The sequence below is a fragment of the Triticum dicoccoides genome, chromosome 7A (assembly GCF_002162155.2).
Source record: "Triticum dicoccoides isolate Atlit2015 ecotype Zavitan chromosome 7A, WEW_v2.0, whole genome shotgun sequence".
Taxonomy (NCBI): Eukaryota; Viridiplantae; Streptophyta; class Magnoliopsida; order Poales; family Poaceae; genus Triticum; species Triticum dicoccoides.
Genome location: NC_041392.1, coordinates 134,154,381 through 134,173,463, shown reverse-complemented (window position 1 = coordinate 134,173,463; position 19,083 = coordinate 134,154,381). Strand labels below are relative to the sequence as shown.

Here is a 19,083-nt window from a genome sequence, read left to right as displayed (position 1 = left end):
GGAGCGTGAAGGGGTTGTGTAGTGGCTAGGGGTGGCGTGGTGGAGTGATATGTCCATTTTGCATCATGTTTTCCTACTGTTATTTATAATGTTTTTATGCATAATAATGCGTTATGGAGTAATTTTAATGCATTTTCTCTCATAATATGCAAGGTTTACACAAAGAGGGAGAATACCGGCAGCTGGAATTCTGGACCTAAAAAAGCTATGTCAGAGCTACCTATTCTGCACAACTTCAAATGAGCTGAAAATTTAGGCAGAATTATTTTGGAATATATGAAAAATATTGGATCAAATAACTACCGGAGGGGGACCACCTAGTGAGCACGATACACCAGGGCACGCCAGGCCCCCCAGGCACACCCTGGTGGGTTGTGGTCAGCCCAGCCACCTCCGGTGCCCATCTTCTGGTATATAAGTCATTTTGACCTGGAAAAATAAGGAGGGGACTTTTGGGACGGAGCACCGCCGTCTCGAGGCAGAACTTGGGCAGGAGCACTTTTGCCCTCTGGTGGAGTGATTCCGCCGGGGAAACTTCTCTCCCGGAGGGCGAAATCGAAACCATCGTCATCACCAACAACCCTCTCATCTTTGGGAGGCTAATATCCATCAAAATCTTCAACAACACCATCTCCTCTCAAACCGTAGTTCATCTCTTGTGTTCAATCTCTGCACCGGAACCTCAGATTGGTACCTATGGGTGACTAGTAGTGTTGATTACATCTTGTAGTTGATTACTATATGGTTTATTTGGCGGAAGACTATATGTTCAGATCCATTATGCTATTTAACACCCCTTGGTCTTGCGCATGAATATCATTTGTGAGCAGTTACTTTCTCTCTTGAGGTCACGGGAGAAGTCATGTTGCAAGTAATCATGTGAACTTGATATGTGTTCGATATTTTGATGATATGTATGTTGTGATTTCCTTAGTGGTGTCATGTGAACATCGGCTGCATGGCACTTCACCATCTTTGGGACAAAGGGAATGCATTGTGGAGTAGTTATTAGATGATGGGTTGCTAGAATGACAGAAGCTTAAACCTTAGTTTATGCGCTACTTCATAAGGGACCGATTTGGATCCAAATGTTTAATGCTATGGTTAGATTCTATCTTAATACTTTTCTCGTAGTTGCGGATGCTTGTGAGGGGGTTAATCATAAGTGGGATGCTTGTTCAAGTAAGAACAACACCCAAGCACTGGTCCACCCACATATCAAATTATCAAAGTAGCAAACGCGAACCAAACCAACATGATGAAAATGAATAGATGAAATTCCCATGGGCCCTCAAGAATACTTTGCTTATTATCTAAGACCGTTTTGGCCCGTCCTTTGCCACAAAAGGATTTGGCTACCTAGCTGCACTGTATTTACCGTTATCGTTACTTGCTTGTTATAAATTATCCTATTATCAAACTACCTATTACCGGCAATTTCAGTGCTAGCAAAAATTATCTTGCCGAAAACCACTTGTCATTTTCTTCTGCTCCTCATTGGGTTCGACACTCTTACTTATCGAAAAGACTACGATTGACCCCATATACTTGTGGGTCATCAAGATTCTTTTCTGGCGCCGTTGTCGGGGAGTGAAGCATTCTTGGTAAGTGGAAATTGGTAGGAAATAAATTATTACTACGTGCTGAAATTTATTGTCACTTGCTACTATGGAAAACCATCCATTGAGGGGTTTGTTCGGGGTATCTCCAGCTCGTCCGGAAGCACAATTAGTTGCCTCTCAACCTACTGCACCTACTAAAAATATTGGTTATGAAATTTCTTTGGGTATGATAAAACAACTGCTAGCTAATCCTTATGCAACAGATGGAACTGAACCCTGTATCAGTTTTTGCTAAACGTGATAGTCAATGTGCTAACTGAAATTTTGCTAAATTTTCTAATTGAAAATTTCATATACAATTGTTAATTTTTTTGTCTAACTGTAGTTTTAGTTCAGAACAATTAAGTGTAAAAAATGAGCCTAACTATAGTTTTAGTTCAGAACAATTCATGTCAGCAATTCGGTTTCACTAAAGTTTAGTTTCACACCAATTCAAAGTCGAAAAAAATTAGTTTGAGATTCCAAAGATTCAGTCTGACTCAAATTCACTGTAGCTGTTAGAAAATTTAACCTAGGTGTCTAAAAATTCTATTTCACTCAAATTCGGTATCGGGTTTCAACAAATTCAATATGAGATTATATCTCACTCAAACCCATAATCCACACTGCACATGAACATAATTTATATTGCATAACAGCATCATCACTGCCCATCATAACAATAACATCACTTCCATCATCCGGTTCACAAATTGGCTGAATACACCTACATTGAAATACATTACTTCATCAGCAGGATAGGGCAACTAGACATACATTCCCTACGCCTGCAATGCACTTTTTGCGCAAAATGCAGCTTACTTTCATCACTACTAGAACTGACACTAGTGCAACACTTCACTAAGTAGAAGATGACACATATTTCATCACTACTAGTAGCTAGAGATGCTTGCAACTATCACAACAAAAACAAACAGCATGAGCATGTGAAAATTCTACTTCAATTTTGTCCAACTCCATCTTCATTTTGTCCAGCTCCTCCTCCTTGTCATCATCATTATCCCGCGGCGGCATTACGCCAGCAGCATTGAGCACCCTGCATGCATTGTATGCAACATTGCAGGGGATCCTCCTCCTCCTCACGCTGCACTGGCCAATGGAGGCACTAGATGAGTCGTACGCACTTTCCACAAAATCAAAACGTGCTCGTTGGGAACCGTACAAACCAAGGGAGTGAGCGTGCGGGGGCACCATGAATACACATGAACCAAGCAAAAGTGTGGTCATCCCCAGGAAACTTACGATGAGTGTGATCCTGGCCGCCTCCGCTTCCCACTTGTAGCTGATCATCATCGGGATGGTCGCCCCCCTAAACTTTGGCTTCGAGGGTAACTTTACCCTCCCCATCTTCTTCGCTCTTTTTTACACAGCAGCAGAACAATCATTGTGTATTTCTTGCATCAACTCCATCCGATGTTGTCGCTTCCTCCGACTTCAGAGCAACGCCACTATCGTCGCAAACCTAACCCTAGCAAGCGAGCTAGAGAGTGAGTCATGATGCGGGTACGGGAGAGAAACTGAGTGAGCAGCGCGGTGCGACTCGACTAGGCCAGGTCGAGTCCGGTTGGTGAGTGGCGCAGACCAAGTCCGGTGCGACCGACTTGGTTCGCTACTGTACGAAAAAACCATAGTAGAAAAAAAACCACAGTCTTGGCAAGTACAATAAGCATCAAAATTGGGAAAATAAAATAAAATGGGGTAAAATGTGATACGGTTTAGCTAAATTAAGTTAAAGTTGAGAATTTTCACTAATGGGGTAAAATCTATCATAAATGTGAATTTTGGGGGTAAAATATGGACTTCACCTTTTTATGTAAGTACATTATAGAATTCGTAGTGAGTATCCCATTACTTTCATATATTTTTTCAAAATTGTCCGTGAAGACAGCAGATAGAGTTATTGTTGAAGTTGAAATTAGTTGGAGAGCATTTTTTAGAACCAATGAGTTCACTACTCATGGTTGATGATTACATTCACGCAGACGGAGCTGCTCCAGAGATACTGGCACTCTTCCAAAAAGTAAACTGTTACCACTTCTTTTGGCATCCGCTGCCAGCTCATGAGCGAGGCTATTGCATTTCCTGCCTACCACCCTGAATTGAGGAGAGGGAAACAGCTTCAGTGTTTCTTTAATGTCTGCAATCAGCGGGTATCTCACTGAACAACATTGCTCTCTTGACAAAATCTCCTTGCCCAGTGCTGCACAATCAACTTCGATTTCTAGTGCACCTCGATAGGCCCGTGCTAGCTCTTGTAGGCCACTCAACAAAGCACTTGCCTCTGCTTCTTCGACCGACGCACAGCACCCCAGATCTCTGCATACTGACATATATACATCCCTGGCAGCATCTCGAACAACAGCACAGGCCCAAGCTCTACCTGATTCCCTCTGGAATGCCGCATCCGTGTTGATTTTCGCCATCCACACACCTGGTTTTACCCAATGATTGGTTGTGTTTGCAACAGGTGTCTTTGATTGGGCATCAAAAAGGGATCCACTCATGCTGCCATTCGCTGGGCCATCAGGCAGTTGGCTATTAGCCCAATCCAGGCCAAACTTGCGCAAGGCTGCAACTGAACCCGATACAGTATTTTGTCCATCTCCATGAATTAAGTTATTCCGCAGGTTCCACGCCTCCCAGCACACAAGGAGGGTATTTATTCTGTCATTTTCATTGAGCGGGTCTAGCAGCAGTTGGAGCCAGTCTTCTCCAGTATATCGAAGCAATTCCTTCTTTGGGAGTTCCCGGTATGCTCTCATCTCATTTCTAACAGCCTTACTTCGAGTGCATGTGATCACAGCGTGGTATTCATCCTCCCTTCCATTTCCGTAGATTTCACATATGTCATCTGTTGCAATGGTTCTTCTTAGAGCATTATGTTTTGTCGCTAGAGTTTGCGTTGCCACTCGCCACCCGAAGATTTTAACCTTTTCAGGGACCTTTGCCTTCCAAATCAAGTCCCACAATTTTCGGTCACCCACCTCGCTCCCTGAGTTTGATGGTTTCGACGAACTGTCCCTCATGAGTTGTTCGGCCAGTTTATAAGCACTCTTCACCGTGAATACCCCGTTTTTCTCGTAGTGCCATGCAGCCGTGTCTTCATATTCCACAGAGGGGATCCGGATTTTGGCGATTTCCTCGGCATCAAAGGAATGAAAATTTTGGTTTATCAGATTCAGGTCCCATTCTCTAGTATCCCGTTTCATTAAGGAGGTGTTTGGTTCTCTGGCCGGTAACGCAAATGTTAATGGTAACAGGTCACGAGGGGAATGAAGGGGTAACAGTCCAATTGTTGTTTTGTTTGGCACATGCCAGTAACGTTATCAGTTGCCTTTACAGTGTTTGGTGTGGCACTGTAATCGGAATACGTCAGACAACTTTCACATGCAGAACTAGTTTTCACAGGCAATTTGACAAGGTTTTCACAGGTGCTTCACTAGCACAGATTCAAACTCATCAAATAAGTACATAATTTAAAAATATTTTTGCATTCACCCAAGACATCCTTTAACCAGATTTTGACACCACTTCTAAAATGCATATTAACTCATTAATACAAACTCAGACTTCAACAACAATTCGAGATAAATTACATAATTAGTCCCCAAAATTATTTTGTAAGGCAAGTCCAAAGGCCAATTTTAGAATCTTGCAAAATAGCTTTTCCATCGACCATTCCTTTGATCAGCCACACCACCGATCTTTTCTAATCAACCATGCTTCTTTTTCTCATCTACCAAAATAAGCAAGAGTTAAATAAAAAAATAAAGAAACAGACAAGAGACAGCCATTAATTCAAAAATTAATAGCAGAACAAGCACTCTGATTACAAAATTGTAATCAATCCATAATCATCATCATTTATTCTGTTCACTAGAAAATCACTTGACCTAGCAAAACAATCAAGAACTCCAATGATAATTTACTTGACATATATCTAAGCAAATGCTTATTGTCCATGTTCATTGTAAATTAACATCACATGTTAAGCTTGTCAAGTAGAGATTGGATGAAACATATACTACAAATGTCAAGCAGAGATTGGATGGAACATATACTACGAGTGTAAGCAGAAGCAGGAAGTCAACTAGACATTGCAAATGCATATACTAGCAGCAAGTCAACTCGAGATGGCAAATGCATATACTAGCAGCTAGTCAAGTAAAGATTACATATTCGTATAGCAGCTAGCCAATCAGAGGTAGATGTTATCAAAGCTGAAAGAGTTTAGCAAAGGAGATTGTGGATTTTTGCAAAAGGATACCGGAGAGCATTTTTAGGACATACTCCCTCCTCAGATTTTCTGGAAGCGCAAGCATCATGTTCATCTGATCTGGAGCTTTAGCAAATACGGTTGCAGCCTCAACGATCTCGCTCCCGGTAAAGCTAAGCCTAGCCAATTCACTAATAGCCTTCTCTTTTGATTTCTGCTGAGGATCCTCTTGTGCCGCTTCTCGTGCCATTGATGCTGACAATGATGCTGCCATTGTACCCACATATTGTGTCACATTGTTCAGCTGTCTATTGACATCTTGAAGCATCGCTGCAAACGGATCACTTGGTCCCGTCACCCTCTTTGGCCTTGGTTCCTTCCTCTGCCTCTTGGAACTAGTTCCATCCATAGAGCGAGTATCGACAAACCGTCTAGCTGTCCCTGTTGAGATCAAGTCCTCTTCCTCGTGTTCCTCTTCTTCCATAGCAATTTCATTTTCCAAGTTACCCACTGCCTCACCAAAGCCTTCAGCATTTTCTCTAGTTGCTATGTCCTTGCCATAAATAGCAGCCAACTACTCAAAGTATGGAAATGGGACACCATACAATCCCTTTGCCTCACTATGAATCTACAAGTTTTTTCATAAAAGAAGGAACTTAGTCTCTGATAGAAATGCGACATGTATAAAAAAAGGTAATGAGCAATAATAGAAACAATAAGAAGGCAGGAAAGGTACAACATCTTCCGGTTAACAATAGCAATGTGCATAGCAACACTACAATAACAATAACAAGGCAGCAAGCAATTCAGCATTAACAAGGAGTTTGTTTTGATGGGTGAAGTGATCTACCTTACAATGTGCTTCATAATGTGCCTTCTCACATTGAATCATCTTCCGGTTTCCATTCCATGTGAAACCACTTTTGGATAACATTACTTCAAGAGCACCAAATTTTGTCCTAAAGTGCCTCACTCTTGACTCAATGTGCGGAATTGCAGAGATACCACAACTAGGGCACTTTTCAGAAAGGTGCTTCTCCAATATCACCAGGTATCCATTTTTGAAGCTACCATCTGCCTTCCACCTTGGGTCCAAGGACAGCTCATACAAGGCTTTAATAAGTTCATCATCCTCATCTGAAGTCCACTTCCTTTTATTCTTGCCTCTTCCACGAGACGTACTTGAGGTGTCCACATCCATATCTGTACAAAGCAACAACAAATATATATGAAATGGGACAAATGCAAATGAGATGCAATTGAAGCTTATTTAAACAAAAAGAAAGCTAGCAACAAAGTGAACAAATAGAAATGGTTTATACCTCAATGACCCCTAGCAGCCCTATGTCTATTATACATGTCCTGTGCAAGAACATTCCGGAAATTTGTCCACTCGTTCGAAGTTGAGATAGAAGTAATGAATTCTGGTTGGCCTAATTCTCCCTCCATGCCTTCCAATGTTTCTTGCATTATTAGCTCGTCATTATCAAGTGGGTCAAGTGGCATATTTTGCAAGATCAAATTGTGCAAGAGTGCACATGCCATGATGATTCAACATTGGGTCTTCATAGGAAAAAAGGACGGGGACCTCAAAATCGCCCACTGACCCTTGAGTCTTCCGAAAGACCTTTCTACAATATTTCGGGCTCTAGCGTGCCGCATGTTGTAATACTCCTCAGCACTACGAGGTGGATTCTGTGGTGTCCAACCACCCAAGTGATATCTTTGACCACGGTATGGAGCTAAAAATCCTCTCGCATTTGTGTAACCAGCATCAACAAGATAATATTGATCTTCAGGGACACGGAGCCCATTTGGCCTTGAGATGGCATCTCTAAGAACACGACCATCATGTGCAGAACCCTCCCAACCAGGTAGTATGTAAATGAACTGCATGTCAGGTGCACACACACCTAACACATTTGTATCTATATCACCCAACCTTGATCGGTATCTTCCTTTCATAGTAGCCGGGACGGTTACCCCTATGTGTGTGCCATCTAACGCTCCAAGACAATTCTACAACATAAACAACAATGTGCAAACATTAGCATCTTTACCACTATTGAGTTCATCTAGTATTTTTTCTTTCTTAGTAGCTATGTACCTTGAAATATTTCCATTTAGCATCTGTGCAGTCCTCGGGTATAGGTTCTGGCTTCTTAAGTAGCAATGGATGAAGCTTCAAAACAGCTAGAAGACAAGCATTGAAGTTCCTACTAACTGGCTCCGGGCTTCGGTAAAAGAATTTCCCTACTGTCCTATTTTTGAAATGGTGAGCTAATACATAAAGGAATGATGCCACTATCTCCTCCAATGATGTATTCCTTGTACCCCTTAGGCCACCAACATCTCTCACCATCTCACATAATATATGAAATTTTCTCCTATCCATACGAAGTTGACTTATACACACTCGTCACTCTCACCAATTAGTTTATGCAAATTCTCTCCTCTTAGCTCTCTAATTCTAAGCCTCCTTTCTATTTGCCAACACTTTCTTCTATAAACTAATCCAAAGATTAACCACACATAGTAGTATACAAGCATAATGGAACTCATTAGATTAATAAATGCTACATTTCTTCTTCGACGTCTCGCGCTTAAGGGAAGACGGGCCATAACTGAAAACATATACAAAATATAGGGTAATTCCAGGAGATGTGTGGTTGCTTGCCAAAAGAAATTAATGTCTACTCAAGTGTATGGGTGAAGTAAATATATGATAGCATGTGTTCTTATCATTGCTTGTTGTTGCATTGGCAAGATTCATACCACTATAAGAAGAAAATATTGTTAAGAACAGATCAACATTAGGGGAAGAACTCACCAACCGATGGGGGAGGAGAGGAATGAGCAGGACAACCGATGAACCGATGTTGGGAAAAAGAATGTTAAAGTGGAGGTTGATAAGCGAAAATACAGTACACTTCAGATCCTGCACACGAAAACAAAACAAAATATTAGAAATTGCTATAATTTATAAGCCAACAAAATAGTATACAAACAAAATAATAGTTCTCCTAAAGAGAACAGATCAAAGAGTGTAAATAAGTGGCACCGTCGTCATCATAGTGTGCACACGGTCACATATTATTAGCCTCTAGAGATCATAAGACTGAATTAGAAACAAAATTCTCAGGTTGAAATCTCAAGGCAGCAACATATATAAATAGGACACAAAGAAAAGCTAGATACCACTATAAATAAGAACACATCAAAAATGTTCAATTAACTCAATCTGGTTCGCAGCAATATATTCAGTTAAGTCATCCTTGCAATTGTAGGATGACCGTCATCTTGAGTGACGCTCGGGCTTAATCTCCATAGAATTTGTTTCTCACCATGGCCATCTTTATAGCTCCCATTTTCAGGTCATGATTAATCACAGGTAGTTTACTTCTATCTACAATTCACAAGTGCTTGAACCAAACAGTACAGGAAAAGATGATCAAGAACGGATCAATATTTTTCTAGTGTCTCATCGAATCAAGAAGAAATCAAGAAAAAAAATGTAAATGATGTTTAGCCCTAACCTAATTCGGTAGCATGGCCGGTGCTGCTTCTCGATGGCAAGAACGAGGACGACTAGATGGCTCTGGCACTGAACAGTGAGGCGCTGGATCTGACACACACACACACACACACACGTCCTCTTTGAACCCCCGCGCAGGCCAGCACGATGTGAACGTCCAGGCTCGAGATCTTGCGCAAGGACCTGGGAAACTGAAAGGAGGAGAGGTGTCCGGTGAAAAACCACAAGATCTGGTCGATTCGCCGGCGTACGCGTGGGGAAAAAGGAGCGGACGGTCAGGTGACCTACCTACAGCCCTGAAGCTTGAGGTGTCGGGGAAGGAGCGGGTGGGCTTCTTCTTGACGCCGGGGAAGTCGGCCTCGACGCCTCCGACGCCGACGGGGGTGGCCGGAGAAGGAGATCAGCGAAGGCCAGTCGAGGGCTGGAGGCGGCGGAGGGGAAGGGTTGGAGGCTCAGGGACTCGGGGAAGGGGTCTGTTTGCGGTCAGGTTCGGGCGTAATCGGACCGAGACTTGGGTGGGATCTGTTTACACCGTAACCAATAACGGAGCCACCTAAACAAACAGCTATTAACGCAATCTGTTACCGTCGTTATCAGGTTGCGTTACAATTCGCCGAACCAAACACCTCCTAAATGGTTTACCCACCGCAGACGTGTTTGTTCTCACAAAGGCAGTCGTACGCAGTCCAGCTTCTCTCGGGATCCATTGGTCTCTCTGAATTTGGACGTGATCTTCTCACAAAGTTGGAGAGCATTTTGGTAGATGTTATCGTGCACGCACCACGAATTCAACATGATATGGACCAATAGTTGGAGGACAACTCGGCTCGATAAACGTTGTTGAACATGCACGTTTTACCAGGATGTTGAACATACTCTCAAAAGAAAATTTTACCAGGATGTCGAACATATATTGCCCCTGCTATATGCAACCGGTTCGACTCGAGCTTTAGGTATGGTGGCCGCGTGTATGTCGTGGACGAGCAAGTGCGTGTAGCGTACTTAAAAACCATGGTTCGTACTGAGCCGTACTTAAAAACCATGATGCCCGCTTTTCCCGTATGATTAGCCAAGAAGATGAAACACATGCGCGTCCAGTGGCCCGGTCTCTATCAGCAAAGCGTTGCGAGACTCGCTCCAAAAATTTCTACTCCTACTAAAGAAAAGCGTGGTCATTCTCTATGTAACCTCGTGCTACTTTCGCGACCAAATTGTTGCAAAATAGAACGGCTTTTGGCAACGTCTGCGTGGAACGTCTTTCCCCACGCCACAACTCATCTATTTTAATCTTTTTTTATTACATGAACGTGCACTTCTTTTCCAAATGGTGCCAACCACTAGTGCTCATCTGTCACGACCAGATCAGCCGAGTGTATGTGCCGTTCCGAGCAGTTTCCGAAGGCACAAGGCCCAATTATTTATCACGCATAGGAAAAATGTATTAAAAAATACAATGCGTAAGAAAAAAATTTGATCATGTATTTTCAAAAAAATTAAAAAAACATTTGAAAATTGTCGAAAAAGTATTTTCAAAATGTTAATCAAGCATTTGAAAAATGTTAAATGTATATAGAAAAAATGATTGACCATGTTTAAAAAAATAATCAAGTATTTGAAAAACTCTAATCAAGCATTTGGAAAATTTTAAAGGTGCATAGAAAATATGTTGACCATATATTAGAAAATGATGAAAAAATTGATCATGTATATAAAAATGTCAATCAAGCATAAGTTTGTATTTAAAAAAATGTTAAATGTATAGAAAAAATGTTGACCATGTAGTTAAAAGATTGTTAAATCTGTATTCAAATGGGTATAGAAAAATTGTTGACCATGCATTCAAAAAAACCTTAAACTTGTGTTAAATTTCTTTAATCAAGCATTTAAAAAATTAAATCCGTATAAAAAATGTTAATCAAGAGTTTTAAAAATGTTAAGTATATATTAAAATAATATATTATATGCACCATAAATGTGTATAGAAAACCAGTGAAACCCAAGAGAAAAGAAGAAAAACGCAAAAGAGACAAACTAAACCGATGTAGAACAAAGAAAAAAACAAAGGAATAAAGGAAAACTAAAGGAAAAGAAAGAAAAGGATAAAAACCAAAAAAATGGAGAACGAAACGAACAAAAACCGATGAAAAACAAAGGAAAAAACGGAAAACATGATATATTTTTTTGGAAAACCGGCTCTTTTCCCTATAAGAAGGCCACGCCCTAGTATTCAACATGAACCCGACGCTTACCCAATGGCTAGCTTCGCTAAACGTAATCCAGGAGAACTCGGATCTCTCTTTTTCTTCTTGAGCTCTGCTTTCAACTAGGCCGGCCCTTTTGCACCCACTGGTTATTTCTTCTTCTTTTTCTTGGATTTTTCTGTTTTCCTTTTTTAAAATCGGTGAATTTTTATACTGACTGCATGGATGTGGTTAAGATGATCACGAGCATGGATAAGGACAGATCGAAGCATACGATGATGGTGAAAGAAAGAAAACCACTCCTTCGGGAGGGTAGAGAAGTCTTAGTCAAGCAATCCATTTAGTCATTATTTAGCAAACTTTGGCAAAACTGAGAAGCGCACTGCGGTATGGCTCTGCTCCCTTCAAGACCTGATGAGATTTCTTATGTTTGTATGGTAGACTTGGCCGCCGCTTGATTAATATAAATTCTCTTTCTCCTTGTTTTTTTTGGCCCTTAATTATGATACACTTGGTCGGGCGCCATTGGATCATGATTGAGTTCCTTTTCTTGGTCCAAAAGTAATAATAATAAACAAATCCACTGGCCTGTAAAATCAGTTAACACTTACGGTGGCACAGTGCCACGAAGAATGCAAGAATCAGGGAAATGGTCAAACCAAATCGAACATCAACAACCGCTGATATGTGTGACCAATTTCCAACTACGGCTACTAATGTACAATGATTGATAAGATAGTTCTATCTTAAGTCTTGCACTCATGCATGTAATTAGATATGATAAAAAACATATCTATAATGGATCATTTTTTAGCCTTATCTTCAATAACTAGCTATTCCTAAAAACATGATGAGACATATTATGCTAATCATCTCTTATCTTCTCTTAAACAAGAGAAGGCAAGTCTTTTCTTATGATTTTTCTCTCATTCATCTCATCATTTATCCTACGTGACGTTCTTAAGATAGAACCATTGTACATGCCCTATCAATTAATGGTCACGGAGAAGCAGGTCGAGCGACGCGGCCCCGAGCCTGGTGGCGTTCACATAGTCTTGCGGCGCGTGGGCCGGCAGACCGGGGATGAGCAGCCCAACCGCCCGGGCGACCCTCATCGTCCACCCCTCCACGTACTCCGCCCCGTCTACGTGCCCGATGACGAGCCCCCGGGCGAGCTCCCATACCGCGTTCATGTACTTGGACACCACGAACGCGAGCGAGAAGTAGTTTTTGTTGGGCTCCTCCTCCATGGCCCGCGCCTTGTAGAAGCCATCGAAGTAGATGCACCGGCCGAAGTGCTTGAACAGGCCGTCGTACGGCACCCTCGGCACGATGTCGTTGCAGTACACGAACCGGAAGTATCTCCCCCTTGCCGCCGGCGTGTCGAGGTGCCGCTCCACGAACTCCCCGAGTCGTGCGTCCCCGACGCGCGGCTGCCCTTACGTGTACACGCCATGGAGCCTGGCGAGCAGGTCATGCTCTCCGTGCAGGGCGAGGATGGCCGGGAACAGCACAGCGAGCGCGCCGCCCAGGCTGTGGCCTGTCACCGCGAACCGGGCGCGCGAGTTGGCCGCTAGGGACTTCTTCAGCGCGTCGCGGACGGCGTAGTAGGTGAACGGCCGGCCCTTGGTCGCCTTGATCTCCGCCGGCCAGCCGACGGCATCCCTTTGCAGCCCGAGCGCCTTCATGAAGCCACCGTGGACCTTGCCCACCCTGGGGATCTCGTACCAGGAGATGTCGACGTCCGTGCACCAGTCCTCCGCGTCGAGCGGCTGCGTGCCCCGGAACGCCACCACGACGAGGTGGGCGTCGTCCGGCTTGTCCGCGAACATGAAGGCCTGGGTCGTGTGATCGCCTCGGAATTCTGCCAGGAGGTAAAGAAGACATGTTTGTTGCACGTTAGCCAAAACTATTGTTGCCATACTTCATGCATGCTTCATGTTTCGCGTGCCCTAAAATCTTACCATTCCAGCAGTTGAAGAACTCGAGGAATTTCATCTGCCAGTGGTTTTCGACAACGTTCTTGATGACCAGCTCGTTCTCATAGGCTAGTTTCGAGGCCATGATGCCCAGAGCAGCGAGGTAACTGCCATCCTCTGGCTTGATCTTCTTGTCCAATTCGATTCTCATGTCGATAAGTCCGATGAGCGATCCATAGTTGGGGGATTCTCTATTCGGAGTTCGTAATTTGCCTGCAAATGTATGTAAAGTTAGCTGGCAATTATCGTCAACTGCGTAGCCAGACTGAAGCCACGCCCCGGGCCGACAACATTGGTACAGTGTGAAACAGTGCCCAATAATGATCCTGTGGCTAAAGTCATTGAAGGATCAGCCGGACACGCCCCGGGCCACAGCCCTGGTAGCCTGGGCCTGGCTACGCCCCTTACTATCACCATTGTTGTAGTACTTTGAAGAAGTAAAACAGCGTCATGCGTGCATGTATAAAACTGTCAAATTCTGCAATGCAGTTTTCTGAGGACTCTTCAGACTTTCTATGGATGCTTTTTTACTTTCAAAACCTAGGGGTGTTTTCCACGTCACTCTAAATAAAAGAAAGGGGAACATTGAAGATTTTGGAGCAACCGTGCCGAATTATTTCAGAGCAGAAAAAAGAAACGAGAATGCTAATAACGTATATGACCATTTGGAGCAACCTTCCTCGTTTTATTTAGGCAAAGACGTGTGTGTGTGGTGGGAAACTTTTGTTTATGAACTAAATAAAAGCTATTCAGTAATGATATGGCACGCATCACGGGGATGATTAGAGTAACTGGGGTCTCCCACAGGAAAGCAGTCAAGCTAATGACAGTATGCAACTTAATTTATTGCTTAGCGCATCACGACAACCACCTTAACAAGTTGACCTGTTGTTTGGCATACGAAACCGACATTGCCCTTATCTTGAGAGTTGTTATGGATTTTAAGTTCTGACGAGAGTACAAGTGGATACATTGGATAATCTCATGTTTCTAATAATCCTGCTATGTAGACTATGATTAAACCGCAAAGGCTGCTATCGGAAGCATATTTTATGACCTCTGCGCAATACTGTGTCACGAATAATTAATCATCTGCACTGTTACTTAATTGGCAAACCCGGTTTCCCAGCAAGAACAACCAAACGCTTGCTGATCTCCCATCTCTATTTGATATTGCGAGTACTCAGTGCTTACTGATTGGACACCCACCCCGTGTACGTTAATTAAAGATAAAGCAACTGCAGTTTCTGTTCATATGCTTTGGAAGTTATAGTAACACAATATTTGCGCAAGTTTTTCCATTTTTTTAAATCAATTTTCTCCCCTTTTTATGGTTCTTTTTAGAGAAAAGTATACTTTTCATCCCTCAATTCTTGGCCGAGTCTAGATTTTGGTCCCTCAACTCCAAAACCAGACAACTTGCACCCTTAACTTCTCAAACCCGACAAGATTCATCCCTGGTCACGGTTTTGACCGGTTTTGGTGGTGTCCCACCCCAGTTTTAACCGTTCCTACTCAAATTTGCCTACCTTTTCCAAATCCACGTACTATTTTCAAATTCGGTTACTTTTTCAAATACGTGAACCTTGTTAAATTTTGTGTACTTTTTTTAAATTGGCGTGCTTTTTTTCCAAGTTCATGTATTTTTTCAAAAATGCATATGTTTTTTAAAGTTCATTTAGTTTTTTTAAGTTTTAATTTTTTAAAATTGATGCACCTTTCATATTCGAGTACATTTTTCTGAAAGAGTTCATGAATTTGAAAATTTTATGCGAACTTGAAAAAAGTATGCGGATATGGACTTCTTTTGCGCAAAATATGTGGATTTCAAAAATTATTTCAACTTGAAACAAGTACGTGAATTTCATACAAAGTTCATGGATTATAAAAGAAACACGGATTTGAAAAAAAACAGACTTTGAAAAGCATGTGGATTTGAAATAAGTATGCGAATTTCAGAAACAATTCATGGCTTTGAAAAATACTTGGATTTGATAAATTTACACAAACTTGGGAAAAATACGGGGATTTGGAAAAAATACGTAAATGTTAAAAATCACGGATTTGAAAAAAGTACGAGAATTTCAGCATGGTTCACTGATTTGAAAAAAAAATATGTTTATTTTTTAAAAAAATGCGCGACCTTGAAAAAACTATGCAGAGTTGAAAAGTGTATGTGAATTTCAAAAAGTTCACGGATATAAAAAATTTACAGTAATATGAGTGAGCACCCGTCAAAACCGGGGTGAGTCAACACCAAAAACCGGTCAAAACCGAGTCCAGGGACAAACCTTGTCCGGTTTCGGTAGTTGGGGGTGCAAGTTGTCCGGTTTTGAAGTTGAGGAACCAAATCTAGACTTCACCAAGAGTTAAGGGACGAAAAGTATACTTTTCTCTTCTTTTTACTGGTTGGTGTTGGTTATACGTACTTGGTTATAATGTTTTCTCCTCTTTTGTTCGCGACTACTAGGAGCACTGTATGTTTCGCCGTGGATGACTAATGTCCAACTTTCATATGCAAGATGGTTAAGAAAAATACTTCTCCAGAAAGTCTACGATGGAAACCTCGTGTAAAACTACATGAACGTATTTTTTCTGGAGTCCCATTTTTGAAATGATCGGTGGACAAGTTAACGAAAACTGATCATACACACACATATATATACAACCTAATTCTAAATCTCGTTGGTTTACCTTGCATGGCGTTCCTGATAAGCTTGAGCGCGCCGCCGCCATTGTCCGTGATGAGATTCATCCAAAACTCGACGGCCCTCCCAAGCTTGGCCATGGGCGTCTTCACCCATAGCAGCAGCATCTGCGCGACGACGGAGACGAAGATGATAAACCGGCGCCACCGGTCTGCGACCTCCTTGCCGCCAGCGGCGCAGTCGACGGCGTCGCTCTCGCCGACGTCGCTGCAGCGCAGCAGGTGGAGGAGGCTGCGGACGCCGCCCTTGTCCGGCCGCAGCACGGTACCAGAGTTTAGAACGGCGCTCAGTCTGCGCGCACGCGCCATGTGCTTGTTTCATTATGCATGACGCCTGCTTTTCGCGTATAAATTACCCAGGAAAATGAAACACATGCGCGTCTAGTGGACTGGTCTCTATCAGCAAAGCGTTGCGAGACACGCTCCGAAATTGACCAGCTTAAAGCGTGGTCATTATCTATGTAGCCTCGTGCTACTTTGGCCACCAAATCGTTGTAGAATAGAACGGCTGTTTGTTCGTCCGCGTGGAACGTCTTTCCCGCACGCCACAACTCATCTTTTTTCAAGTTCTTTATTATTACATGAACGTGCACTTGTCTTCCTATTGGCGTCAACCATTTTAGTTTTCTCATCCGACTCGATTTTTCTCAAAAGTCTGTCTATGACGATCTTGCTCACGACCAGCCGCATGTATGGGCCGTTCCGAGCAGTTTCCGCAGTTTGAATGATCATTGAAATCGCGAAAGATGTTCAATTTGGAGCCCTAGAACAAAGTTTAGTAGGGAGATGAGCTGGTTGGAGGATAAGGAGGGCCCGTCGGGTACTACAGCCAAGTGGAATGGTTGGAACACTCATAAAAAAATGGAATGATTGGAACGTTTAAAGCATCTACAACCGAACTATGCAAATCCGGCTCCTCAAACGCCCACGAACGCACTCGGGTGCGTTCGCGGGCACTGACCGGTCACACATCAAATTATCCACTATGCATCTGTCTCTCTCATATTTCATCCACTAAATCCATACAGAGCATGCAAGAAAAATCCTACATACTACATCTATGTACTATCCTACCTACTCTTCATCATTTGAGATGTCCACGACGACGGTGCCAGGCATCGACTAGACGGGCGGGTAGGAGGGCTCCGGCTCATCCTCCTTCTGCTCAACCTCATCTATGTAGGCGAACATCTCCGCCTCCCCCGTGGCCTCTTGCGCCTTCATCTTTTGCCGTCGCCTCTGCAGCCGGCTCCGATCGGAGGGAATCAAGGACCGCCTGCAGATCCCCGTCACCAGCATCCCTCACATCCTCCTCATCCTCCTCCTCCTCAAAGTCCTCCACCTCCTCCACCTCCCCTTTCGAATCCACTACATCCGGAGGTAGCCCACGGCAATCTGGGCTTCACACCTGGCCTGGATCTGCTCAAGGAGCTCGAGCCGGCACTCCAGCATCAGAAATGGCTCGCTCTTCACCCCACGGCATGGGGGCATGGCTACTAAGCGAACGGGTGGAGTCGAAAGTGGTGGCGGCAGCGGACAGGAGGAGGAAAATATAAATAGATGGTAGGGTTCCGGTATCGCCGGTCGACTTAAATAGTCGGGCCATGCACTACGTGGCCTGCTAGAGCTGCGCCACGCGGCGTCACCGGTTCGACAGAGAAGACGAGTTTCAGACCGTCTGGTTGCTGAGACCCCATCGTAAGTCAGACGTGGCGGGCGTGCCCGGGCGCACCCAGGCGCCCCATATCCGCTTCATATTTGGGCTGAATATGGGGATGCTGGTTAGCCCGAACATTTAAGGCTTGTTTGAGGCATCTGTTTGGATTGAAAAAACATGACCAGTTAGTGACCGAGCGGCCCGGCCAAACATATGAGATGAGTTTGAGAGATCCGGCTGCAGATGCTCTTAGAGTGTCATCAAAACTGAAGATTTTTCTACGGAAATTGTGTCAACATTCTCTTCCAATGGCTACCGCAACATATCCACGACATGCGTTTTCATTTGTGCGGAGCGGAGGACTCATGGCAACATGCACGGCCAAATTGTTCATCGGCGAGAAGCGTTCGGTCGCTCTCATCCATGTAGATTTTCTTTTTGGTCGTTCTCATCCATGTAGATAGTCGATTACTTCTGGAATTTTGTCTATTTTAGGCTAATCTAATAGCAGTTTCAGAAATTTTTAATAAATCCTAAAGGTCTTTGCAGCTCATTCATGCAAGTCAAGAGGTGAAACTAAAATTTAATCCCATATTGCTAGTTTGATAGGAGTTGGACCTCCTTATAAGAGAGAAATATTTCTCCACATGTATGAGCATAAGAATAAGAGAGACATTCACATGCGCTCCTCCGTCACCGCCTGCCTCGTCACGTGGCGAGTTGTGGGAATGAGCCGAGCCGATGTCTAAATTTTTGCCACGCACAACTGGTATACGAAAGGTCACACGGAAGTTGAAAAGATTTTTGCTATGGGGAAGACTGAATGTGAATGGCGCATCCCTTCGGCTGCTAGCTATTCACTTCGCCTCCTTCTCTTCGTTTCACCTCCCATCCTTCCCTTTCGCCTTCTTCTCTTGCGCCTATAAAAGGAAGGTCGCTCCTCCCAGAGAGACGCACCAGAACAACACAACCCTCTCGCCTCCAGGTTCCTGGCCACTGAGCTACTACTACGATCTTCCCCATCCCGGTTTGCGGCGTGCACCGCAGGTCGGGACAGTAGGCCTCCGAAACCACACCTCTTTGAATCCTGTATGGGAGAAGGATGATAAGGTTTTTGGGGAGCGCTCTGCGCGACTACTGACTTCTTCATCACGGACGACTTGGAC

At 43.5% G+C, this 19,083-nt stretch overlaps 2 pseudogenes; both read right to left on the bottom strand.

Annotated features, from left to right (window-relative positions):
* Positions 1-5,836: 5,836 nt before the first annotated feature.
* LOC119333275 lies at positions 5,837-7,039 on the bottom strand (annotated as a pseudogene).
* A 5,527-nt stretch (positions 7,040-12,566) lies between these two features.
* LOC119333274 lies at positions 12,567-16,569 on the bottom strand (annotated as a pseudogene).
* Between the last annotated feature and the right edge of the window lie 2,514 nt (positions 16,570-19,083).